At 47.7% G+C, this 26,670-nt stretch overlaps 1 protein-coding gene across 2 annotated transcripts in view; it reads left to right on the top strand.

Moving 5' to 3' along the window:
- slc39a10 (solute carrier family 39 member 10) overlaps positions 1-26,670 on the top strand; it is a 136,055-nt gene that overhangs the window by 57,806 nt on the left and 51,579 nt on the right. The window lies entirely within an intron of this gene.

Raw genomic sequence — 26,670 nt, 5'->3', positions numbered from 1 at the left:
CCAACTAAAATTGTCCCATAACCTACCGAGAACTCTGCACTCCTCCAACTCTAGCCTCTCGTGCATCCCCTACTTCCTTCGGCCCACCATTGGCGGCCGTGCCTTCAGCCGTCTAGGCCCTAGGCTCTGGAATTCCTCCCTAAACATCTCCATCCTTCTATCCTCCTTTTAAGACGCTCCTTAAAACCTATCTCTTTGACTAAGCTTTGGGTCACCTGTCCTAATGTCGTCTCCTTTTGGCTTGGTGTCAATTTTTGTCTGATTATACTCCTGTGAAGTGCCTTGGGATGTTTTACTATGATAACAGGTGCTATATAAATGCAAATTGTTGTTGATTCCATAGCACTTGCATTCATTAAGGCAATGTGATACCATTTGATATCATTAAATTAAAAAATCTGATTTTAAAAAAAAACTTGATCTGTGTAACATTGTTTTTTAAAACTGTGGTTTGAAACATGAATTTTTATAGTTCCTAGTTTCTCATTTTTCTGTTACAACTTCAAATAAGATCTTTTTCCTGAGGGGGAAAATGACACATCCTGCACCAAAATAATTGTTTATTAGACCATAATTATATTTCTGATGTGGCTTGTGTTAGCAATTTAATTCCTTTGTTTAAAAAAAACTGCAGCTGTGCTGGTATTGTGGAAATTGTTATGGATGTTATTTTGTTATGGGAGAGTGATCTTAGTTGTGATTCGAAACTCATACAGATATTTTTAAAAAAAAGATAGATATACTGTATACTCCAGTACTTGCCTTTCAATACAAACAGGAGCTGCTGTTGATATCTCTGGTGTTCAACACAACTGTTGGTGCCAAAATTGCATGCAAAACAGGTACCAATGGAAGAGAGGAAAATTCATCAAAAATATATGGTACATAATAATGCAGACACTGAGAAATGAAGTGGTTTAAAAGACCATAAATCTTTTAAACAACACAGGTTAAATATAAAGTAAAACCCAGAATTACTGGGATTTGTACTGTTTTAAATTATATCAGTAGACAATCCTATAGATCAAAATGAGGGAGTAAAGGTGTTTTTCAGCATGCATTTTGCTTTGTTCATGTTCAGCAATGTCTGACACAATAGAATTGTAATAAGAAACTTGCAGGTGCTATGTGATCAGACAATGATCCTCATTGCCAATGTAATGAAAAATGCCACAGGCCACCAGTAGATCAGAACAGTTAAAACATAATGGTGAAGATAACTCAACCTTCACCAAAACAGCTTGTACTAACTAGATCCTACCACTCTCACTCTCACTTCTGATGGTCTGGCCGGATTTAATCCTATGATAAGTAGATGAAACCAATTAGTTAAAAATAAAATAAAAAAGTTGTTTGTACGGCAGTTAAAATCATTTTAATTACAGTTTAGGAACTTTACATGCAGAGAAAAACATTTCTCGATCTCACAAGAGCATCAAATTGCACAACTGCATGTGAAAAAGATTAAAGTTTATCATAGAATTATAAAATGTTACAGCACAGAAACAGGCCATTTGCCCCATGATTTCTCTGTCCAATGAGCAACTCCGCTTCATTGCACACTCCTGCTCGTTCCCTATGTTCAGAATATGATGAATTTTCTGCAGTGGATTTTAACTTTTTAAATCGTGCTGAATCCACAGAAGGTCAATCTGGAAGTAAATGTAATAGCTTAATGATGTTGAACATCTGGGGCAATTGGAAGATGCTTCGGTCTAGTCCAATTAACTTTCCTGAATTTTCTTTTCAGTATGGTATTAAAGGTGGGATTGCTGTAAAAATTCAAAATGCTTTTAAAGGTCTGGTTATATGATCTGTGAGTTCCAAGTAAGTTTGTTTAACTGTCCTCCGAATACCTACAACATAGCTTCCTAAATTCCTCCCGAAATCCATAAGCGTGCACAGCTGGTAAATTTTTTTTTTAAGATCAACTCATCATTAAGGAAGGTAGACTCATTCTGACTATTACTCCCACGGTGATAGTATTGCTGTGATATCTCATTAACTTGGTAGAAAGACTGCAATGAAGAAGCTAGCTATCGGATGTTTGAAGCAGAAGATGGTGCAGTTCATGGGCTGAGCTAATTCCCTGTCTTAAAACTGACCCCTGCTATAATTATCTAGGGATTTTTTTTTAAGGCTGCTAAGCATTTTCTTCCAATTAAACTGCTTAAATAGCATAGAAAACTGTCATCTCATAGATGCTTTGAACCACAATAATTAGAAAATTTGCATATAATTACAATTTTTTTCTATATAAAGAGCATTTTTCCAGATAAAGGCCTAGGGAGTAGATAAGTATGCATAAAGACATTTGAATACTGTAACTTGACCAGGAATATTGCCTACATAAGTTTGTTGTGTCTGTTTAATGTTTGCTATTAGTATTTTGTGTAACAGTACAGTACTTTCATTTTCAACTTTACTAAATATCCAAATTGCATCCAAGGTATGAAAACTTGATGATTTACCAAATACCAATCATTCTGTAATACATGAATAAATATACCATTGCAGGTCTTGTTCATTTCATTATTTGCTACTATGTATAGCTTAATGAATGAAGAACCCCCTCCCCCCCCCATTTGTTCAGATTTAGAAAAGTTATGGTTAGCAGTATTTTGAGTGAACATAGTATATTATTCACCACAAATATGACCTGAATGCTGTATTAATTAATAAATTTTTCTTGGTTAAGCTCTACCATATTATTCGGAGAATTTCTGTTGTTTTAATGGAGGGCTGTCGTTCATGATAAAAGTTTTGCAATATGTACCCTTGCTTTCGTAGACCAAGGAGGATGCAGATAAATGATTGGTGCGTCATTTTGTCCAGTCATGTATGGCATAGTAAGTGTATTCATCCTTTAATGAAAAACAAGATTTAAGAATAAAATAAAGCATTATTGAAGTTAATGATACAGCATGATCTTTACCTGAAAGCCAACACGATGGCGTGGTACTTCATTACAGACTGTTCATGGCCTTTTCAGGAACTGAACATTGGAGCATACTCGCAAACTGCCTGATGAGAAGATAAACCTCACTTCAAAATTACTTGCAACGTATGAATATTTGCAAAGATGTATCGAGTTCATAAATATAAATGACATTCAGTCCAAAACTAACCAGTAAGGGCCGATTTTAACGGCACGGCGGGAAGCAGGAATCCCCCAAGGCGTCGCCAGTGTGAAGCCCAGGCGATTTTAATGCCTGGGCCTCATTCTAGTACGAATGACGGGCTGCCCAACTGATTCCATTGGGAAACAGTCATCCCGCCCACTTTCTCCAAACAATTTCCTGCGGTACTCCCGGGGCCTATTTAAAGAGGGAACCTTTTTAAAGCGAAGTTGCATTCCCTGCTTTCAGATTTTGTTCCAACACTGGACATAATTCTGGTAGGACTAATTAGTCGGTAGTTACTCCCATGTTTCTGATACTTCCCTGGAGGTCCTTGTGGAAGATGTCCGGGCAAGGAGTAAGGTACTGTTCACCAGGACCCTTGGAAGCATCCCCAGGGCCACTATCCAGCAGGCCTGGACAGAACTGGTTGCGTGTCAGAGACAAGTGAAGATGTGGCTTCAGTGTAGGAAGCGGTTCAATGACATCACGAGCAGCAAGTGCGAGTACAGCTCTTCATCTCTCTCTCAGCAATACCTGACCACACTCCTTTCACCCTCTCCCACCACTCTCAACAATTCCCTCCTGTCCATTACATCCTTCAACATACATTAGCAAGGGCACATTGCAACACATTTCTTTCACATTCCAAACACACTCGCCTTTTCCTTTGCTCTTTTCACACCACACATTGACAGCATTCTCTTCTTGCATCAAAGCAATTGCACAACCTCTAACTCCTCCCAGCGCTCCTTCCTCACTTAACATACACATTTGACTTTGCATTTATCTCCAGCACTTAGCACACGCACTATATGCACATGCTATACACATCTCCACTTACCCTTTCAATAACCACTCAGTAAGTATCGGCCTCTCTTTCTGCAGGACAAAACAGCACATAATACAAGGTAGAGCAGCAAGACTGGTTGGGGGTAGGTGGGAGTACCCAACATTATAGCCCTCACCCAAGCAGAGCACAAAGCCCTGGAGATTAGTAGCCATGAGGATTGGGGAAAGTGAGGCTGGTGGCTTATCTGAGCAGGGGGTCAATATATACTGTGGGTATAATTCTGGTAGGATGAGACGTTCAACCAAGGTCCCGTCTACCCTCTCGGGTGGACATAAAAGATGCCCTGACACTATTCAAAGAAGAGCAGAGGCGTTCTCCCCGGTGTCCTGGCCAATATTTATCCCTTGACCAACAACACTAAAACAGATTGGCCTAGAAAGGGGCGCCAGTCTCGCCTGGGCGCCGGAAGTACCGCCCCGGAAGGAGTCGCGAGCGCCAGCCGGATATTCAGTTTGAGCGCCCCAAACGGAAGCGCGGCGCTGCTCGAGGCGCTCCGCATCCCTCTTGGGGCGCTGCAACTGAAAATCGCAGCGCAACGTGCCGTAGCGACACACGCTGCGGCACGGCGCCCTGTGGTACTGCAGGCCTTCCTCCCCTTCTTAAAGGGGAGGGTCCTGCTGCAGCGCGATCAGAGATCGCGAGTGCCGGCAAAAGAGCCCGGCACCGAGGAGAAGTGCCGGGCTCTTGGGACACAGCCGGCACAACGCGGTTGGGGGGGGGAGCTCAGGAGGCCAGGGACAGCAGCGCGGAGAGGTGCTGGCAGGCGGCCAGCAACAAAAATGGCCGCCCCGCACCTCCTTTAATTAGCGCCTCTACCGCCGGAGGTAGGCCCCCTGAACCGGTCGCAAATTGCGACCGGCATTACAGCGGGGGGCGCTACCAAATATCGCGATAGGGGTGGTAGCGGGGCGCTGCGCACACCGATGACGTCATCGGTGGCGGCACAGCGCTACAGGCTAACGCCGCCATTAGCGCCCCGCCAAATTTCGCAGGAGGCGTGGCCAGTGGCGCTAAACCCACTAAGTGCCCTCTTTGGGTGCTAACTGGTGGCACAGCCAACCGAATTTCTAGGCCATTATCTGGTCATCATCACATTGCTGTTTGTGGGACCTTGATGTGCACAACTTGGCTGCCGCATTTCCTACATTACAACAGTGACTACACGTCAAAAAGCACTTCATTGGTTGTAAAGTGCTTTGGGACATTCTAAGGTCGTGAAAGGCGCTATATAAATACAAGACCTCTTTTTTTCTTCTCCCCTTTCTCTTCACTTTCTTTCTTGTAACCCTTCATTCACCTCAGCAAATATTCAACAAGCCTCATCACTTCAAGCTGCATTCCCAAGACTGTCACCTGCTAATGTCCGACCTCTCAGTGCCATCATTATTCTTGTCCTTTTTCCTTTCCTCTAGCTCCTTCTCAGCACCTAGACCCTGCAGAAGAAGTCACCTTGGGGACAATCCTGAGGATGCACTGTCGTGTGCTCCATCCATTCCAAGCACCAGCATACTGTAGGATTAGGAAGTGTGAAGGATGTAACTAGGACTGTTAATACAGAGGGGCTTCGTGAAGTTTTCAATTCAGGGGAATGAGCAGGTCACTGGAATTACTGAGCAATTAACTCATCCCTCACGTCTCTTGCTTCAAGGTATTGATGTGGCCCTCCTTCTTTTGCTGCTTCTTCATCTTCCCACTGGTCTTCCTTGTCTGATGAGGACTGCTGCTCTGGCTGTTCCAAATGTGAGCCTCTCTGTATGGCTCTCAGGATACAGCACACCACTGAGGCTCAAGACTCCTTGTGGGCCATATTGTAGGACCTCTGCTTCGACAGCTCTATGGTGTGCTCACTAATCATCCTGGTGGTCCCAGGCTTTAGTTATACCTTTGTCCTGGCCAATATTTATTCCTCAACCAACACCTAAAAACAGATTATCTGGTCATTATCACATTGTTGTTTTTTGGCTACCACGTTTCCTACATTACAACAATGACTTCAAAAGTGCTTCATTGGTTGTAAAGTGCCTTGAGACGTCCTGAGGTCATGAAAGGCGCTATATAATTGGAAGTCTTCTTTCTGTGTCGGTCAGTCTGGTGGGGCTGCGGAGGGGTGTCATGAGCCACTTGTGTAGGGGATATCCCTTGTCCCCCAGCATTAATGGAGTGGTAGCCTTTCCTAACCACAAAGGCTGCCTGCTGATGTTCTGGTACCCTGGTGGCAACATATGTGTAGTCAATCCCTGGGTCTGAGGAAAGTCAGCCACTGCTGCAAATCCCCGAGCTCTCTTGTGTTGACTGTTGAGGTCAATGGGGAAGGTGATGTACTGGTTGGGCGGAATTTTCCGGGGTGGTAGCGGGCGCGAACGGAGGCGGGCCGGGTGGGAAATTTGTTATTTTTGGGAGCGGGTCAGGAACGCGCTGTCATCCCGCTCCCATGCGCCTTTCCTCCAGGCACGTCTGGCAGCGCGGACCCGACCGGCAGAAGCGGGTGACCCAATTTAAAGTATTAGTAGCTTGTTGTCAGACCCTTAAGAGTGGTTTCAACCTTCCCTTTTAAATTTAACTGGATGGTCACAGGAAATCTGCTGTCAACCTGTGGCAGGAGTTCAGTGGCCATTGCTCCAGCTGATTAGTTGACAGCATCAAATGTACTATAAAAGCTCCCACCTGACAGATGATCACTTTCCTCAGCAGAAGCTGTTTCTCACTGCATTCCCAGCACAGATTTTGCAGGCTGCAGTCTTTCCAGCAAAGTTTCCATCCAGTGTCACCTCATTGGAAGAACCTCTCTCACCATTGACAGATTGCTTCTGTCATCTCTACTTCACCTGCCATCTATTCCATCAGCGTGGATGCCATTTTATACTGTCTCACCTTGGTCCTCAGAATCTGACCGCGATGAGCCCCCACACCAGCAGCACCAACAACACCACCAACCTTCCCCACAAGCACCTGATACTGCACAGGATTGAGGGCATCAGCACCTGAGCACGTTGCTTCCCAGGAGGCCAGGGATGGCCTCATCATGGCCAGATTTACTTCACTTGATGCTGTACAACCATACGGCTGCAACATGATACGCCAGGTTGGCACCACCCCACAGCAACACCATAAATCATCCCTGCAATGTCTAAGCCATTCCTTTCACACACACAACCATTGCTGCAGTTATTGTTGCGTCTCATCATTCACTGCAACTCACTAAGCCACTTACAAAGGTGCACACAAATCTGTCCAAGACCGGAAAGTGTTGAAAATAAAGATTTTTATGTTTGACAGCATATTAATGGAAACTTTACATAAACATTGGATAAAACACCAAGTGGCTACACTTGTGAATCTACTTGTGTGTCATCTTTCTCTTGTGCGTGCTTCTACGAGGTGCTAGGCGTGTGGCTTCAGCAGAGGTAGAGGCAGCCTACTCACTTCCCTGCTGCCAAGGAGCTGGAGAGCAGCTTGCTGCACATCAGTGGAGCCATGAGGCCCCACGTTTACACTGACATCCCTCCTAGAGAGGAGGTCTATGAGTCTCTGCCATCTATTCTCCATACATAGCCATCTATCCTCCATAGATAGCCATCTATTCTCCATAGAGACCATGTGCTCCTGTGGAGGAGCCTGCAGTCGCCATCGCCTGCGACACATTGGTGCTCATGTTGTAGATGGACTCCTCCATTCTCAATATTTGCAGACATCACGCTCGCAAAACCTGTCGGAGCCCTCTGTACCTGCACCTCCAGGATCGCCCTCTTCCTGGATGGCCCCCAAGGCTCAGCGTCTTCATGCAGCTGAGCAAAGCTAGGAGCGTCCTGCACCCTCCGGCGAGGACTCTCCTGCTGTCCCTGTCTCCACCATCTGCTCTTGCTCACTTGTCACCTGGTGTCTTACAACTCACAACACTATCTCACTAGGGACCCACTGAGGTGTGCGTATCTGCGCTGGTGCTGGGTGCGCTTATATCTGGTGACGGTGCGCCCTCAGAGGCTGGAGGCTCCTCCTGAGGAATCCTCTTCCTCTTCCTCCTGGACAGTTGGTGGGGTGGGGGCTCTTGATGGACCTGAGGGAGAGTAAAGAGATGAGTTAGATATGTCATATGAAGAATTGATACAGATACCATTATGCACATGATGACCATTCAGTGGCTGCTGACATCAGTGTCCATATGAGTGACTGATGTATGCTATGTAAGCTGTATGATATGTAATTCTGTCACCAGGTTGCTGAGATGTCCCCCTCTCTCTGTCTCCCACCTCCAGCTGCTCGGCAACTCCAAAGATTTCAAAAGCAGCCTCCTCTGCTGTTGTAAGGTTTGAAAATGATGGAGGGCCACTGCCAGTTCTCCCCCTCTCCCTCTTAGTTTGGGCTCTCTTTTCCTGCAAGGAGGGAAAGAAGAGACGGTTGAGTAAGAGTGATGGAATGAGTGTAAGGAATGGATGGGTTACATATTTAGAGGGTGACTGATGGAGTGGGGTACCAAAGCCAAGTGGCCTCCTTGTGTGTTAGTTGATGTGATTGCACTAGGACGAGGGTAAGTGTGAGGGGTGGTTAGTGAGATGGGGATGTGATAATATAGATAAAGAGGGATGGGTGGAGGTATGTTGGTGTGAGTAAGGATGTGCAGGGGTAGGGTTGGGAAGGCAGCGTGATGGGGATGTGATGAGAGGCACGGCAGGATGAAGGTGAGCGTGGCTTTGTATTCACGTTTCCTGATTTAATGAGGTAATTGAAACGTTTGCGGCACTGCATCCACGTCCTCCTGACCACATCCCTGCTGGAGTCCTCCTCTACAATCTCCAACCAGGCTGTTTTGGTGTCCTGGGGAGATCTCTTTCACCCATTGGAAGGGAAGAGGATCTCCCTGCATGCTAAGCATATGGAGGGAGTCATCGGAGAACCTTGGTGCAGCCCTCTGCCTTTATACAGTCATTGTCAGTGTTTACAGCACTCCAAAGCTGTAGTGCACTGACAGCACTATGTTACATTGACATTCAAATCCAATGTGGCCATGGTCCCTTTAAAGATCCCGGCTGAAAATGCATCATTGATGACATCACCAGACCCGCACCATTTAATTGGGCCGGGAACGTGCAGGCCAGGCTTAATAGGCCCTATTAAGGTAAAGTTGTTTTCAGCAGCGGGATGGAGCCAGCAGCGGGGTTGCAACCCGCCATAGCCACCGCCCAGGTAGGCAAAATTCCAGCCGTTGGCTCTGGCGAACTGGACATTGGTGACTTGCTTAATGCAGCTGTGTACTGCAGACTGGGAGATGTGGCTGATGTCCCGTGTAGGATCCTGTGGCAAAGAAGTCAAGGGCTATGATGACTTTGACAGCTATTGGCAGAGCATGACCCTGCAGTCCAGCAGGCAACAGGTCTTGTTGCAGAAGGCTTCAGAAGTCTGCAACAGCCTGCCTGGATGAGCACAGTCTCCTGATGCACTGCTGTTTGGTTAGATCCAAGGAAATGACTCTTGGCTTGTACACCCTGTGTGCTGGGTATGACCTCCTCCGAGCAGCACCCACTCACCTGCTGTCTTCCAGTAGATCCAACTGCTCCTGCTGGTTGCTTAGGCTGTTGCTGTTGCCTCACATCATCCAAATGTTCCTCCATCTAAATTAAACTGGCACTAAGAACACCCGTGATAAGAAGATAGAGCTTACTAAGGGTAAGTAAGGCAAAATAAATATCAGAAAGAAGTGACCTGCAACCTAGAATCTCTCCTGGCAATCCAGATAGCAGAGATCCTATGATCCACTTACCTGCCGGTGAGTGCTCCTTTAAATACTACTTCAGTGCCACTGACAGACCAATCCCGCTAGGTTTTACTGGCGGGTTGGATACTGGGCGGGACTTTCGTGATTTTGCTTTAAAATGGTGTCGGAGTCCTAATTGTGTTGGGGGAACCTGATTTACATGTATTCATGAGGCATCTAGCAAATGCCTCGGACGATTCAGAAAACTACAGGTTAAGATGGCTGCCGATGGGACCGCATTGGGAACACGGTGGTAAGTACTCTACCGCAGACACGGTGGGTTAAAATCAGCCGTTTTGAGTACTTTATTGATTAAATAAATTTTAATACATGCAGGAAAATCTTTTTTTAAAAAGCTTCCTTTCTAGTGACTGCTGTAATTTTACTTGCAATACCTAATGGGAATAATTTTTTAAATTCCAATTTCCAATCTTTATCGCTTGTCTCCTGAAAGTAGAGACAATTTTGTGACTGTTGGGTCTCACTCACTGGATCATCCTAGCATTATCAGTTATGAGGAGAGCATTGTGTGTTCCCAAGCAGTACCTTTGTAAAGAGTGGGGCCATGATATTGCACCAACCTCAGGGGTCACGGTAGAGCTGCCTGCCCCAGGACTGTGATAGATCAGCCTTTAGTGAGGCATACTGTTAGCAAAATTTGATTTGTTTTTTTTAAAGGAAAACAATTCTGGTAAATGTTTTTCCTAATCTAGGAAGGAGTAGTACTTTGAACAAAAAGTGCTCCCTCTAGATTTTATTTCACTTTATGCATATTGCATTAAAAAGCACAAACCTGTAATACATTTTTTCAACACATTTTCTTCTAACAAACTAGATATGCAGTTTTGAATTGAATGCCTTATCCCAGAAAGTAGCCCATACCCTCGTGTCTTGAAATTGTATAATTTTTCAGAATGATCTGGACACTTTTAAAGATGGAAGACATGACTTGTGGGTATTGTAATGACTGATGCATTAGATCTATGTGGCTACAGTTTGTTATTTAAATCGTTGATCTGGTACCTGCAAATGAATTGTGTAAGCAGTTGAATCAAACAATACAAATTCAGATTTAATACTTCATATCAAATTTCCAAGGATTAAATAATTGACCCAGTCTGAACTTATTGACGCAAGAGATGCCGAGGTTGCTTTGTTAGAACTCTGCATGTTAGAACATCTGGTTATGTGTAAAATCATATTTTACTCATGTTTATTTGGTCTTGAGTATAATGTATAATAGTAATGTAACATGTTTCATATGTACAGTTGCATAGAAAATAAAATCAGAGCCACTAACCGTTCGAGACTGCATAAATTTGCCCACTTTAAGTTAACTTTTCCAATTCTTGAATGCCTAAACCAATAGCAGGAAAAAAATTAAGTGTTAAGTGTATAAATTTTCAAAGTTTTCACATCAACTTGTATAAACCTTACTTGTTTGACTTGTAGCCACTCTTTCATCTACAGGAACTTTGTCATTTGTTCAAATGTCACACAATAGAATATTGCCAGTTATCTACCTGAAGAGCCTCACTTGGGATGCTATACAATCTTCACATACAGTAGGAACATACTAAAGTGGTGCAGAATTTTAGTGATGTGTTTCTGGGGGGTTATATTTTCAGGCCAGCTTAGAGTATTGCCATTCCAGTGCTTTTCAAGTGCTGGTCATCTTGGGGTGAGGCAAGAAATTAATGCTTAGTAAAAATGTGTGTATTTCTCTCGGTTGCTCCCTTAGAATTGACAGCAAGAGAAACCCTCTGTACTTTGAGCCAAGAATTGACCAGTGTAAAATGTTCTAGCTTTTTGTACCAGGAAAACACAGATTGTAGACCTCTGCTCAGCAATGATTCTACCAAGACTTTGTTCTCAATGTACAAAACAGCTGTACAAATGAATAAATCTGTCCTTGTAAGTACTCTGTAGCTTTCATTGGAATGAGTTTGAGGAGGTAAATATAACTTTAGCATGTTTGCACTGAGGATCCAGTAAATATGGGGAAAAATTGAATGTTAGTGCCCAGAGACTTTCCTAGTGGTTTTAAAAATGACCTCTCAGAACAGCACTGTAGTTCTTCTAACATCATGTATTGCTTTTCTCAATTTTTTTGGTTCCTAACATAAGTTGCAAACATTTTATTCACAAAGTATACTATTGTTGTAAAATATTACATTACCAAAGTTGATACTACAAATATATGTAGATTAATTAATAGATATGTATGTCCACTTACATGATGCAAAATATGATAACCTACAGAATAAGAATGTAAGTTACTCGAGTGTGACTTCCACACCCAATTTTCATGATTTCTTTTATTCATTCATGGGATGTGGGTGTTGCTGGCAAGGCCAGCATTTATTGCCCATACCTAATTGCCCTTGAGAAGGTGGTGGTGAGCCGCCTTGAACCGTTGCATCCTTGTGGTGAAGGTTCTCCCACAGTGCTGTTGGGGAGGGAGTTCCAGGATTTTGACCCAGCGACAATGAAGGAACAGCGATATATTTCCAAGTCAGGATGGGGGTGTGTGACTTGGAAGAGAACTTGGAGGTGGTGGTGTTCCCATGTGGCTGCTGCCCTTGTCCTTCTGGGTGGTACCTTGGAGCAGGAAGCTGTCAAAAGAGGGGTGGAGGAGGGGAAGCGTAATGTGGTAGTTGTAGGGGATTCAATAATTAAGGGGACATATAGCATCCTTTGTATCAGGATCGAAAGTTCCACATGATGGGGGTGGGGGTGACCCAAATAAGCGTTCTTTATACAAACGCACGAAGTATAAGGAACAAATTGAATGAATTGCAGGTGCAAATTCTACTTGGAAGGTATGACATGGTAGCCATTACTGAGTCTTGGCTGCAAAACGGTCAGGACTGGGAACTAAATATACCAGGTTATAAGGTCTACAGGAAAGATAGGGAAACTGGTAGAGGGGGAGGAGTAGCCTTAGTGATTATAGATTAAATCACTTCAATGATGAGAGAGGATATAACGAGAGGCAGTGGAGACTTTATGGGTAGAATTAAGAAATAGGAATAGGATTTAAGACTGTATTGGGAGTTGTGTATAGACCCCCTGGTAGCAGCTGTGAAGTGGTAGATTCTTTAAATGCAGAGATTAGACAAGCATGTAATAAAGACAGTGTGGTTTTAATGGGGGATTTTAACTTTAATATAGATTGGGATAAGCAGACTAGCACATGTCAGAAAGGTAGTGAATTTCTTGAGTGTGTTCGGGATAGTTTTCTGCAATAGTATGTCCTAGAACCAAAAAGGGGGCATGCTATATTAGATTTAGTAATGAGTACAGGAAACTTTGGTTTATCCGGAGGTTGTATGTCCGGAATACTCGATCTAACGGCAAAAATCAGGAGCCGTTTTTTTTAGTTCTCGTTCTTTTTTTTCCCCAGTCAGGCACTGCAAGGTCTGTAGCTATAGCAACAGCTTCAGCTAGAGACGCTTGCAGCTGCAGCCGACTCTTTAGAAGCTGTTGCTAAGCAACAGTGTTTGTTGTCAGATACGGAGATGAAAACCTCCGTATGCTTCAACATTAACTTTGTATGTCCGGCAGTTTTGATAGATCGGCAACACGCCGGTCCCGTCGGTGGCGGATATCACAAAGTTTCCTGTAATGAGCCAGATTTAGTTAACAGCCTAATGGTGCGTGAACATTTATCTAATAGTGATCATCACATGATTGAGTTCGAAGTAGTGTTTGAAAGGGAGAAACGTGAAACAGCTTAGGCTCTAGATTTAGGTGAGGCTGACCTCAATGCAATGAGACAGAGACTGTCCATAGTAAACTGAGCAAATCTGTTGATGGGTAAAACGACAGAAGATCAGTGGGAGGTGTTCAAAAAGGAATTTGCGATGCACAACCAGTTTATACCCCTAAGGGGCAAGAGCTCTACTGCCAAAAAAAAAAGACCATGAGCGACTAAAGAGGTAAGAGACAACATAAACTAAAAGAAAAAGCACACAAAAATGCAAAAAATAGCGCATTTCCTGGCGAATGGGAAAGATACAAAGAACAGCAAAGGGTGATAAAATAGAATGCACAAAGTCCATTTTTTACATTTACCCATGGAAACCTTTTTATTGGAAGAAGTGGGACACCAGGCAGATCTCACAGAGAGGAGAAAGCTTTTTAAAAAAAAAAACAAATTGACAAAGTACATTCACTCTTGCACAGAGGTGTGCAGAGTACAAATAGAAAAGCTTTGGAGGAGGTCAGCTTCCTCTCGTAGAGGATGATGTGTAGTGCACCCTAACTGGTGCCCTGACATACTCTATCTTGGTTGAGTTAAGAAATAATATGGGATCTGTTACCACATTGTGAATACACTGAATAATGGGAAGGAATAAAGATAAGATTTGCAGACAATATAGAAAGGTGGTAGTAGTAGAAGTTGTCATTATTATTTAACTATTCTAAAGTAGACTAGGATAGGACAAATATGGTGAAAATAAGAAAGCTCATTAAAAGGCATCCAAAACTGCTTCCTTAATTAGTATGTTGTATGTCCACCAAGGAAGGATAAAGGGCTAATTCTGTTTCTGGATAACAAAGCAGGAAAAGTAAGTGACCTTGAGGTAGGAAAACACTTGGAAGGTAGTGGCCAAAACCTAATTGGAGTCCTATTGAAAATAGATAAAGGGCAAAGGGTGGGGGAAACAAAAATAAAGCTCTTGGTCTGGAAGTTAGTCAGTGCTAGTGGGATGAAACGAGACCTAGCTCAGACTCATTAGTTGAGGGGGAAAAATGGCAGATCCAACAGCAGTGGGAAATACTCAAATACGAGATGGATAAGATTCAGGTTAAATAAGTTTCGACTAAGAGTAGGGGGCACCTCAAAGGCAGTGGATAAATCGTTTTGAGCAAAAATGAAGTTTAAAAAAAAAAGGCATAAGATAAATATAAAGTAGGTAATATAGAAGAAAACTATGAGAAATGTAAAAGTTATAGGCAGAATGAGAAAATGGAGATTACGAAAGCTAAGAGGAAATATGAATGAAGACTGACAGTCAACATCAAGGGAAATATTCAGTACTCTATTATAAGTATATAAGTAGTAAAAGGATAGACACAATGACATTTCTGCAGTTACTGACATTTCTGCAGCTACTGATCTGCTCAACCACACCCTTACCTCCACCTGGCTCTTATCAAAGTCGCAAATGACATCCTATGTGACTGTGACAAAGGTAAACTATCCCTCCTTGTCCTCGACCTGTCTGCAGCCTTTGACATGGTTGACCACGTTCTCCTCTGTCGCACAGCTGGGTAAGACTGCATTTGTCTGGTTTCATTCTTATCTATCCATTCATAGCCAGAGAATCAACTGCAATGGCATCACTTCCTGGTCCTGTACTGTTACCTCTGGTGTCCCCCAAGGATCTATCCTTGGTTCCCTCCTATTTCTCATCTACATGCTGCCCTTTGGTGACATCATCAGAAAACACAGCGTCAGTTTCCACATCTACGCTGATGAAACCCAGCTCTACCTCACCACCACCTCTCTCGACCCCTCCACTGTCTTTAAATTGTCAGACAACTTGTCCGACATGCAGCACTAGATGAGCTGAAATTTCCTCTAACGAAATATTGGGGAAGACCGAAGCCATTGTCTTTGGTCCTCACCACAAACTCTGTTCCCTAGCCACCGACTCCATCCCTCTCCCTGGCAAATGTATGAGACTGACCCAGACTGTTCACAACCTTGGTGTCAGCTTCCGACCACATATCCACGCAATCACTAAGACCGCCTATTTTCACCTCTGTAACATCGCCTGACTCCGCCCCTGTCTCAGCTCATCAGCTGCTGAAACCCTCATCCATGCCTTTACCTCTAGATTTGACTATTGCAATCCACTCCTGGCCGGCCTCCCACGTTCCACCCTCCGTAAATTGAGCTCATCCAGAACTCTGCTGCCCATGTCCTAACTCGCACCAAGTCCCGTTCATCCATCACCCCTGTGCCTGCTGACCTACATTGGCTCCTGGTTAAACAATGCCTCGATTTTAAAATTCTCATCCTTGTTTCAAATCCCTCTGTGGCCTCACCTCCCTATCTCTGTAATCTCCTCCAGCCCTATAACCCTCCGAGATATCCGCACTCCTCCAATTCAGACCTCTTGAGCATCTCTGATTTTAATCGCAGCCGTGCCTTCAGCTGCCAAGGCCCTAAGCTCTGGAATTCTCTCCTTAAATCTCTCCGCTTCTCTACCTCTCTGTCCACCTTTTAAGATGCTCATTAAAACCTATCTCTGACCAAGCTTTTGGTCATCATGCCTTAAATTCTCCTCAGATGGATCAGTTTTAAAATTTGTTTGATACACTCCTGTGAAGCGCCTTGGATTTTTTACTATGTTAAAGGCGCTGTATAAATACAAGTTGTTATTGTTGTAGTCAAGGCAGGGCAGGGCCACTTTGAAATGAAGGAAGTCATCTTGTACTTGAGCATTTCTGCCATTCCCTTACTCTTAACAAGTACTTTGCATCAATTTTCCAGAGGAAGCTAAAAGTGAGAAGGAGTACCAGAGGAAGATGTGGAAGAGCTGCTACTGAAGATAAATATGCAAGGGTTTTTAAAAAAAAAAGAGTTTGAGGTTAATGGGACTAAAAATAGAAAAATCATAAGGCCTAAATAAATGTGTGATAAATCATCTTTAACAATTCATATCTGGCCATTTCTTACCAAGTGTTTCTCAGTCTGCCTTTGAAAAGATTGGAGGAGGGAAACACTGTTGTACCCAGATAGACCCGAAACTTGTAACAGGCTGTAAAAGAAATGTAACTACATGAATAGAGTGCTAGCTTGGGGAGTAAAAAGCAAAGTAGGGGTAAATAGATGTTTTGGATTGGCAAGATGTCAGTAGTGGTGTGCCTCGGGCCTGCTTTTGTTTTCATTTATATAAATGGTTTGGATATAGGCACGAGGAATGACATGAGCTTACTGTTGATACCAAATTAAGGGACATGGCAAACTGAAGCAGATGCAGGAGGACATAGACAGGCTAACAGAATGGCAGATAGGTGGTAGATGCAGTTCAATGCAGAGAAATGTAAAATAGTACATTTTGATAAGAAGTACAGTGAAAACAAATATATCCTCGACAGTAAGGTTCTTAATGGGGGGAGGAAAAGAGAGATTTAGGGATGAAGATATATAGATCTTTAAAGGTTGCATTGCAGGTAGAATAAAGGTAACTGGGATTCATGGTTTTAAACATAGGCATGGTGAATAGAAAAACTGAGAAAGGATGTTGAATTTGTACAGTCACAGTTGTAGTATTGCTTGCAGTTCAGGGTACGACATAACAGGAAAACTGTTAAAGCCATGAAAGAGATACAGGGAAGATTCACTGACTTAAAGAATGAGAGGCTCGATTGGGACATTTTTCACTGAATCAAGAAGATTAAGGGTGAATTTAAAAGGTTTTCAAAAGTTTTTTTTGAATGGGTAAATAATGTTTGATGACTTCCACTGATTGATGTATTGGTTAGCAGCGATGTAGACTCAAGATTATCACTAGTACGATGAGGTAATTTTGAAAAAATGTTTTTACTCAACGATTTATTCGAACGTGGACTTCTTTACCACAATGGTTATTGAGGCAGAGACTATAACATAATTTAAAAGAAAATTGGATAAGACTTTCAAATTGAAGAATAGAAGAATGCAGGGAACTGGAATCGCATTCAGGAAAGATGTATTGCCCTTGAAAGGGGCACAGTACAGATTTACCAGAACAATATCCGGGCTTAAAGGGTTAAATTTGGAGGACCGGTTGGATAAACTTGGCTTATATTTCCTCGAGTTTAACAGTTAAGGAGTGATCTAATCGAGGTGTTTAAATGGATTTTATGGCAGCGAAATTCAGCTCCGTGGTGCCCAGTTTTTCAGTGCTGCAGGTGCCATTTTGGTGAGGTCATTAGCGCGGGTACTGGGAGCGCGTGATGGACGTATGCAGAGTAGGCAGATCATGACGTCAGTCAGCATGTAACGCTGATTTGACGTGAAGCTGCCATTTTCGACCTCAACGCTCCAGCTAACACCCTGTCTTAAAGATGCACAGCTAAGCATGCATTCAGCAGCAGGAACGACCCCCTACCAGTGCTATTTAAAGGGATCATTAACTGCTTTCAGGTTAGTTGCTGATTAATTTCTACTGGCTCTTGGTGAGTTTGTAGAAATGTTTGGTGGTTTGTTATCTTATTTGAAATTGCTTAAGTCTCCAGGGAGTGGTGTGGCAGGTTACTTCAAGGCTTCTGCTCAGACCAGTTGCACTCAGACATGGGTGCAATAGTTTGTATCCGCTTTATCCTGTAAGAGAGAGGGAAGTGTGTCGGTGAGTGTGGTGCAGTTTATTTGGGTAATGAGCCCGTCAAGATGAATAGCTGGCAGTGTGTGCAAGCTGTGGGATGTGGGTGTGAGGCTTGCAGCAGTGCTAAGTGTGTGAGGGTGAGGTGAGGCTATGAATGTGAGATGAGTTGTAATTGATAGAGATTGTTGGTAGGTGAGTTAAAGGGGGTGAATTGAGCAAGGTGGTTCAGTTGTAAGGATATAGCATTTGAAGATGAATTCACTGACCATAACCACTTGTGTGAGGTCATTAAACTTCTTGCGCCACTGCATACAGGTCTTCTGGGCTACACTGCTGGCATTGACCGCGATGGCTATCTTCTCCCATTGCCTTTTTACAGTTTGTCTGGAGCACTTCCTGGCCCCCTGTGGATAGAGGACACCTCTCCTCCTGTTCACTTCCTGCACCAAGCCCTCCAGTGCTGAGTCAGAAAATCTTGGAGTTCGCTCTCTCCCCTGTTGTGCCATTAGTAAGTCTTCTTCCTGCTCAGAATGTCTTCCCCAGCCACTTCCAGCTCCTGTTGCAGCCAGAATGCACCTCCCTTTTAAGTGGTGCAGGCTGGCTTTAAGTAGTGCAGGCTAGCTTTAAGTGGTGCTAGCCTTACACAAACTTGGGCTTCTTGCTGAGGCGTGCAGCCACTGAACAGTGCATTCAGCACTAGGCTGCATGCTACTATCATTTAAATTAGCAGGCAGCACAAAGTTTACGTGCTGCCTGCATCGGACGCAGCGGGCACGGGTTAATCGCGCATTGCGATACCCACGCCTGTTTTCAGAGGCTATCGAATTTAGCCCCTATAGGTTAGATAGAGAGAAAAAAGGGATGTTGGCCTTTATCTCAAGGGAGTTGGAATACCAAAGTGAGGAAGTGATGCTTCAGTTGTACAGAGCCTTTGATCATACTCCATCTGCTGTACTATGTTCAGTTTTGGGCACCAAATCGTAGGAAATATATATTTGCCTTGGAGGGAGTGCAGTGCAAATTTACTAGGATGTTTTGAAGGGTTAAATTATGAGGACATGTTGCATAAACTTGATTTGCATTCTCTTAAGTTTAGATGGTTGAGGGGTGATCTAATCTAGCTCTTTAAAATTATGAACGGATTTGATAGAGTAGATACCGAGAAACTCCACTGGTGTGGGAATTCAGAACAAGGGCATAATCTTAAAATTGAAGCTAGGTCATTTAGGAGTGAAATCAGGAAGCACTTTTTCACACAAAGGGTAGGGAAAATCTACAACTCACACCCCAGAAGGCTGTGGTTGCTAGGTCAATTGAAATTTTCAAGACTGAGATCAATAGATTTTGTTACGTAAGGGTATCAAGGGATATGGGACAAAAGCGGGTGAATAGAGTTGAGATACAGATCAGCCATGATCTAATTGAATGGCAAACATACTTGAGCTGAATGGCTTACTGTGTTTAATAGCTTTCGTTGACGAGCTAGCACTGGCATAATTGGATTCCTTCTGTGCTTTGTAATCATATTCTGAGAATATTCCACACTTCTACTATTACACTTTACTGAAATCCCAGTAACAGTATTGTTCTCCTGCTAATGTGTATGCACAGTCATGATTTATTTGAAATTAGTATGTGCGAAGTGTATTGTGGGTAAATATATTAAGACTGATATTATATGTGCTGTAGTATGGATGGAGTAGAATGTTTTCTTAAATTGATATAAAATACTTAGGCCTAGAAATTGGGGGTGTTGGCGCTGGCCATTAAAGCCCATTTTGGTTTTAAAAAATGGCGGCCGCCTCAATTCCAGTGGGTCCCGCGGTGGCCATCATTTTCAGCAGGACAACAGCGCTGCCATTGCCTGCGCTCGCGGAAAGTATTTTATTTAGCAGAAGAGTGATGCCAATCGGCGTGCAAGCAGGCTTGTCCATTTTGGAGCTCACCGCTTCTTTTATCGCGCTCTCCAAAGCACGCCCGTGCATGCATCCGTTGACAGCGTGGAGAGGTGAGAAAAAGCGGCAGTGAGCTTGAACCCATACAGCTGCTGGGATAACTGTTAACGATGGAGAGCTATTAGAGTGAAAACTGCTTCCAATGCGATGCATCAAATCTGCCCCCTAATCAGTCCAACAGTTAGGAGGTAAAAACTTTTAAAATATACTGTACTAGCTGGAGTGCCCGGCGGTGCCAAGGGTTTTTTGAGGGCATGTTGTTATGAAAAAAGTACAAATAATTTTTTTATTTTTATATATGTGGGAAGGAGAGAGAGAGAGAAAGGGGGAAGGAGAGAGAGAGAGAAAGGGGAAAGGAGAGAGAGAGAGAGAGAAAGGGGAAAGGAGAGAGCGAGAGAGAGAAAGGGGAAAGGAGAGAGAAAGGGGAAAGGAGAGAGAAAGAGAAAGGGGAAAGGAGAGAGAGAGAGAAAGGGGAAAGGAGAGAGAGAGAAAGGGGAAAGGAGAGAGAGAGAGAGAAAGGGGAAAGGAGAGAGAGAGAGCGAGAAAGGGGAAAGGAGAGAGAGAGAGCGAGAAAGGGGAAAGGAGAGAGAGAGAGCGAGAAAGGGGAAAGGAGAGAGAGAGAGCGAGAAAGGGGAAAGGAGAGAGAGAGAGCGAGAAAGGGGAAAGGAGAGAGAGAGAGCGAGAAAGGGGAAAGGAGAGAGAGAGCGAGAAGGGGGAAAGGAGAGAGAGAGAGCGAGAAGGGGGAAAGGAGAGAGAGAGCGAGAAAGGGGAAAGGAGAGAGAGAGAGCGAGAAAGGGGAAAGGAGAGAGAGAGAGCGAGAAAGGGGAAAGGAGAGAGAGAGAGCGAGAAAGGGGAAAGGAGAGAGAGAGAGCGAGAAAGGGGAAAGGAGAGAGAGAGAGCGAGAAAGGGGAAAGGAGAGAGAGAGAGAAAGGGGAAAGGAGAGAGAGAGAGCGAGAAAGGGGAAAGGAGAGAGAGAGAGCGAGAAAGGGGAAAGGAGAGAGAGAGAGCGAGAAAGGGGAAAGGAGAGAGAGAGAGCGAGAAAGGGGAAAGGAGAGAGAGAGAGGGAGAAAGGGGAAAGGAGAGAGAGAGAGCGAGAAAGGGGAAAGGAGAGAGAGAGAGCGAGAAAGGGGAAAGGAGAGAGAGAGAGCGAGAAAGGGGAAAGGAGAGAGAGCGAGAAAGGGGAAAGGAGAGAGAGAGCGAGAAAGGGGAAAGGAGAGAGAGAGCGAGAAAGGGGAAAGGAGAGAGAGAGAGCGAGAAAGGGGAAAGGAGAGAGAGAGAGCGAGAAAGGGGAAAGGAGAGAGAGAGAGCGAGAAAGGGGAAAGGAGAGAGAGAGAGCGAGAAAGGGGAAAGGAGAGAGAGAGAGCGAGAAAGGGGAAAGGAGAGAGAGAGAGCGAGAAAGGGGAAAGGAGAGAGAGAGAGCGAGAAAGGGGAAAGGAGAGAGAGAGAGCGAGAAAGGGGAAAGGAGAGAGAGAGAGCGAGAAAGGGGAAAGGAGAGAGAGAGAGCGAGAAAGGGGAAAGGAGAGAGAGAGAGCGAGAAAGGGGAAAGGAGAGAGAGCGAGAAAGGGGAAAGGAGAGAGAGAGAGCGAGAAAGGGGAAAGGAGAGAGAGAGAGCGAGAAAGGGGAAAGGAGAGAGAGAGAGCGAGAAAGGGGAAAGGAGAGAGAGAGAGCGAGAAAGGGGAAAGGAGAGAGAGAGAGCGAGAAAGGGGAAAGGAGAGAGAGAGAGCGAGAAAGGGGAAAGGAGAGAGAGAGAGCGAGAAAGGGGAAAGGAGAGAGAGAGAGCGAGAGAAAGGGGGAAGGAGAGAGAGAGCGAGAGAAAGGGGGAAGGAGAGAGAGAGAGCGAGAGAAAGGGGGAAGGAGAGAGAGAGAGCGAGAGAAAGGGGGAAGGAGAGAGAGAGAGCGAGAGAAAGGGGGAAGGAGAGAGAGAGCGAGAGAAAGGGGGAAGGAGAGAGAGAGCGAGAGAAAGGGGGAAGGAGAGAGAGAGAGCGAGAGAAAGGGGGAAGGAGAGAGAGAGAGAGCGAGAGAAAGGGGGAAGGAGAGAGAGAGAGAGCGAGAGAAAGGGGGAAGGAGAGAGAGAGGGCGAGAGAAAGGGGGAAGGAGAGGGCGAGAGAAAGGGGGAAGGAGAGGGCGAGAGAAAGGGGGAAGGAGAGGGCGAGAGAAAGGGGGAAGGAGAGGGCGAGAGAAAGGGGGAAGGAGAGGGCGAGAGAAAGGGGGAAGGAGAGGGCGAGAGAAAGGGGGAAGGAGAGGGCGAGAGAAAGGGGGAAGGAGAGGGCGGGAGGGCGGGGGAAGGAGAGGGCGGGAGGGCGGGGGAAGGAGAGGGCGGGAGGGCGGGGAAAGGAGAGGGCGGGAGGGGGAGCGAAAGGGGGAAGGGGAGGGCGAGAGAAAGGGGGAAGGAGAGGGCGGGAGGGCGAGAGAAAGGGGGAAGGGGAGGGCGAGAGAAAGGGGGAAGGGGAGGGCGAGAGAAAGGGGGAAGGGGAGGGCGAGAGAAAGGGGGAAGGGGAGGGCGAGAGAAAGGGGGAAGGGGAGGGCGGGAGGGCGAGAAAGGGGGAAGGGGAGGGCGAGAGAAATGGGGAAGGAGAGGGCGGGAGGGCGGGAGAAAGGGGGAAGGAGAGGGCGGGAGAGCGAGAGAAAGGGGGAAGGAGAGGGCGGGAGAGCGAGAGAAAGGGGGAAGGAGAGGGCGAGAGAAAGGGGGAAGGAGAGGGCGAGAGAAAGGGGGAAGGAGAGGGCGAGAGAAGGGGAAGGAGAGGGCGAGAGAAAGGGGGAAGGAGAGGGCGAGAGAAAGGGGGAAGGAGAGGGCGAGAGAAAGGGGGAAGGAGAGGGCGAGAGAAAGGGGGAAGGAGAGGGCGAGAGAAAGGGGGAAGGAGAGGGCGGGAGGGCGGGGGAAGGAGAGGGCGGGGGCAGGAGAGGGCGGGAGGGGGAGCGAAAGGGGGGAAGGGGAGGGCGAGAGAAAGGGGGAAGGAGAGGGCGGGAGGGCGAGAGAAAGGGGGAAGGGAGTGAGGGCGAGAAAAGGGGGAAGGGGAGGGCGAGAGAGGGGGAAGGGAGGGCGAGAGAAAGGGGGAAGGGGAGGGGCGGGAGGGCGAGAGAAAGGGGGAAGGGGAGGGCGGGAGGGCGAGAGAAAGGGGGAAGGGGAGGGCGAGAGAAACGGGGAAGGGAGAGGGCGGGAGGGCGGGAGAAAGGGGGAAGGGAGAGGGCGGGAGAGCGAGAGAAAGGGGGAAGGAGGAGGGCGGGGAGAGCAAGAGAAAGGGGGAAGGAGAGGGGCGGGAGGGCGAGAGCAAGGGGGAAGGAGAGGGCGAGAGCAAGGGGGAAGGAGGAGGGCGAGAGAAAGGGGGAAGGGGAGGGCGAGAGAAAGGGGGAAGGGGAGGGCGAGAGAAAGGGGGAAGGGGAGGGCGGAGGGCGAGAGAAAGGGGGAAGGGGAGGGCGGGAGGGCGAGAGAAAGGGGGAAGGGGAGGGCGAGAGAAACGGGGAAGGAGAGGGCGGGAGGGCGGGAGAAAGGGGGAAGGAGAGGGCGGGAGAGCGAGAGAAAGGGGGAAGGAGAGGGCGGGAGGGCGAGAGCAAGGGGGAAGGAGAGGGCGAGAGAAAGGGGGAAGGAGAGGGCGAGAGAAAGGGGGAAGGAGAGGGCGAGAGAAAGGGAAGGAGAGGGCGAGAGAAAGGGGGAAGGAGGAGGGCGAGAGAAAGGGGGGAAGGAGAGGGCGAGAGAAAGGGGGAAGGAGAGGGCGAGAGAAAGGGGGAAGGAGAGGGCGAGAGAAAGGGGGAAGGAGAGGGCGAGAGAAAGGGGGAAGGAGAGGGCGAGAGAAAGGGGGAAGGAGGAGGGCGAGAGAAAGGGGGAAGGAGAGGGCGAGAGAGCGAGAGAAAGGGGGAAGGAGAGGGCGAGAGAGCGAGAGAAAGGGGGAAGGAGAGGGCGAGAGAGCGAGAGAAAGGGTAAGGAGAGGGCGAGAGAGCGCGAGAAAGGGGGAAGGGGAGAGAGAGCGCGAGAAAGGGGGACGGAGAGGGAAGGGGGAGAGAGCGCGAGAAAGGGGGAAGGAGAGGGAAGGGGAGAGAGAGCGCGAGAAAGGGGGAAGCAGAGGGAAGGGGAGAGAGAGCGCGAGAAAGGGGGAAGGAGAGGGAAGGGGAGAGAGAGCGCGAGAAAGGGGGAAGGAGAGGGAAGGGGAGAGAGAGCGCGAGAAAGGGGGAAGGAGAGGGAAGGGGAGAGAGCGCGGGAAAGGGGGAAGGAGAGGGAAGGGGAGAGAGAGCGCGAGAAAGGGGGAAGGAGAGGGAAGGGGAGAGAGAGCGCGAGAAAGGGGGAAGGAGAGGGAAGGGGAGAGAGAGCGCGAGAAAGGGGGAAGGAGAGGGAAGGGGAGAGAGTGCGCGAGAAAGGGGGAAGGAGAGGGAAGGGGAGAGAGCGCGAGAAAGGGGGAAGGGGAGAGAGAGCGCGAGAAAGGGGGAAGGAGAGGGAAGGGGAGAGAGAGTGCGAGAAAGGGGAAGGAGAGGGAAGGGGAGAGAGAGCGCGAGAAAGGGGGAAGGGAGAGAGAGCGCGAGAAAGGGGGAAGGGGAGAGAGAGCGCGAGAAAGGGGGAAGGAGAGGGAAGGGGAGAGAGAGCGCGAGAAAGGGGGGAAGGAGAGGGAAGGGGAGAGAGCGCGAGAAAGGGGGAAGGAGAGGGAAGGGGAGAGAGAGCGCGAGAAAGGGGGAAGGAGAGGGAAGGGGAGAGAGAGCGTGAGAAAGGGGGAAGGGGAGGGAAGGGGAGAGAGCGCGAGAAAGGGGGAAGGGGGAGGGAAGGGGAGAGAGAGCGCGAGAAAGGGGAAGGGGAGGGAAGGGGAGAGAGAGCGCGAGAAAGGGGGAAGGGAAGGGGAGGGAGAGCACGGGGAATGGGAGGGAAGGGAGGGAGAGCGCGAGAAAGGGAAGGGGCGAGAGAGCGCGAGAAAGGGGGAAGGGGGAGAGAGAGCGCGAGAAAGGGGGAAGGGGAGAGAGCGCGAGAAAGGGGGAAGGGGAGAGAGAGCGCGAGAAAGGGGGAAGGGGAGAGAGAGCGAGAGAAAGGGGGAAGGAGAGGGAAGGGGGAGAGAGCGAGAGAAAGGGGGAAGGAGAGGGAAGGGGAGAGAGCGAGAGAAAGGGGAAGGAGAGGGAAGGGGAGAGAGCGAGAGAAAGGGGGAAGGAGAGGGCGAGAGAAAGGGGGGAAGGAGAGGGAAGGAGAGAGAGCGAGAGAAAGGGGGAAGGAGAGGGAATGGGGGAAGGGGAGAGAGAGAGAGGGAATGGGGGAAGGAGAGAGAGAGAGAGAGGGGGGGAAGGAGAGGGAAGGAGAGAGGGGGGGAAGGAGAGGGCGGGAGAGCGACAGAAATGGGTAAGGAGAGGGCGGGAGAGCGAGAGAAAGGGGGAAGGAGAGGGCGGGAGAGCGAGAGAAAGGGGGAAGGAGAGGGAAGGGGAGCGAGAGAAAGGGGGAAGGAGAGGGAAGGGGAGAGAGAGCGAGAGAAAGGGGGAAGGAGAGGGAAGGAGAGAGAGAGCGAGAGAAAGGGGGAAGGAGAGGGAAGGAGAGAGAGAGAGCGAGAGAAAGGGGGAAGGAGAGAGAGAGGAGGAATGGGGGAAGGAGCGAGAGAGTGAGAGGGAATGGGGGAAGGAGAGAGAGGAGGAATGGGGGAAAGAGAGAGAGAGAGAGGGGGGGAGGAGAGGGAAGGAGAGAGAGGGGGGGAAGGAGAGAGAGAGGGGGGGAAGGAGAGAGAGAGAGAGAGAGGGGGAAGGAGAGAGAGGGGGGAAGGCGAGAGAGAGAGGGGGAAGGAGAGAGAGAGAGGGGGAAGGAGAGGGGGGGGAAGGCGAGAGAGAGAGGGGGAAGGAGCAAGAGGGGGGAAGGAGAGGGAAGGAGAGAGAGAGGGGGGGAAGGAGAGAGAGGGGGGGGAAGGAGAGAGAGAGAGAGGGGGGGAAGGAGAGAGAGAGAGGGGGAAGGAGAGAGAGAGAGAGGGGGAAGGAGAGAGGGGGGAAGACGAGAGAGAGAGGGGAAGGAGAGAGAGAGAGAGGGGGGGAAGGAGAGAGAGGGGGGGAAGGCGAGAGGGGAAGGAGAGAGAGAGAGAGGGGGGGAAGGAGAGAGAGGGGGGGAAGGCGAGAGGGGGAAGGAGAGAGAGAGAGAGAGGGGGAAGGAGAGAGGGGGGAAGGAGAGAGAGAGAGAGAAGGGGGAAGGAGAGAGAGAAGGGGGAAGGAGAGAGAGAGGGGGAAGGAGAGAGAGAGGGGGGAAGGAGAGAGAGAGAGAGGGAAGGAGAGAGAGAGAGAGGGGGGAAGGAGAGAGAGAGGGGGGAAGGAGAGAGAGAGAGGGGGGAATGGGAGAGAGAGAGGGGGGAAGGAGAGAGAGAGAGGGGGGAAGGAGAGAGAGAGGGGGGAAGGAGAGAGGAGAGGGGGGAAGGAGAGAGAGAGGGGGGAAGGAGAGAGAGAGAGAGCGAGGGGGGGAAGGAGAGAGAGAGAGGGGGAGAGGAGAGAAGGGGGGAGGGGGAGGGGGGTAAGGAGAGAGGGGGGGAAAGGAGTGAGAGAGGGATGGGGGAGGAGTGAGAGAGAGGGGAATTTGGGGAAGTTTGGAGGATGAGAGAGAGAGTTAGGGGGAAGGTAGAGAGAAGGAGGAAGGAGAGGGAGAGGGGGAAGGAGAGAGAGGGAGAGGGGGAAGGAGAGAGAGGGAGAGGGGGAAGGAGAGAGAGGGAGAGGGGGAAGGAGGGAGAGTAGGACC

Source organism: Somniosus microcephalus, chromosome 4, assembly GCF_052327205.1.
Source record: "Somniosus microcephalus isolate GS21.2 chromosome 4, FLI_Smic_1.0, whole genome shotgun sequence".
Classification (NCBI taxonomy): Eukaryota; Metazoa; Chordata; class Chondrichthyes; order Squaliformes; family Somniosidae; genus Somniosus; species Somniosus microcephalus.
This window is presented reverse-complemented; position numbering and strand designations above follow the sequence as displayed.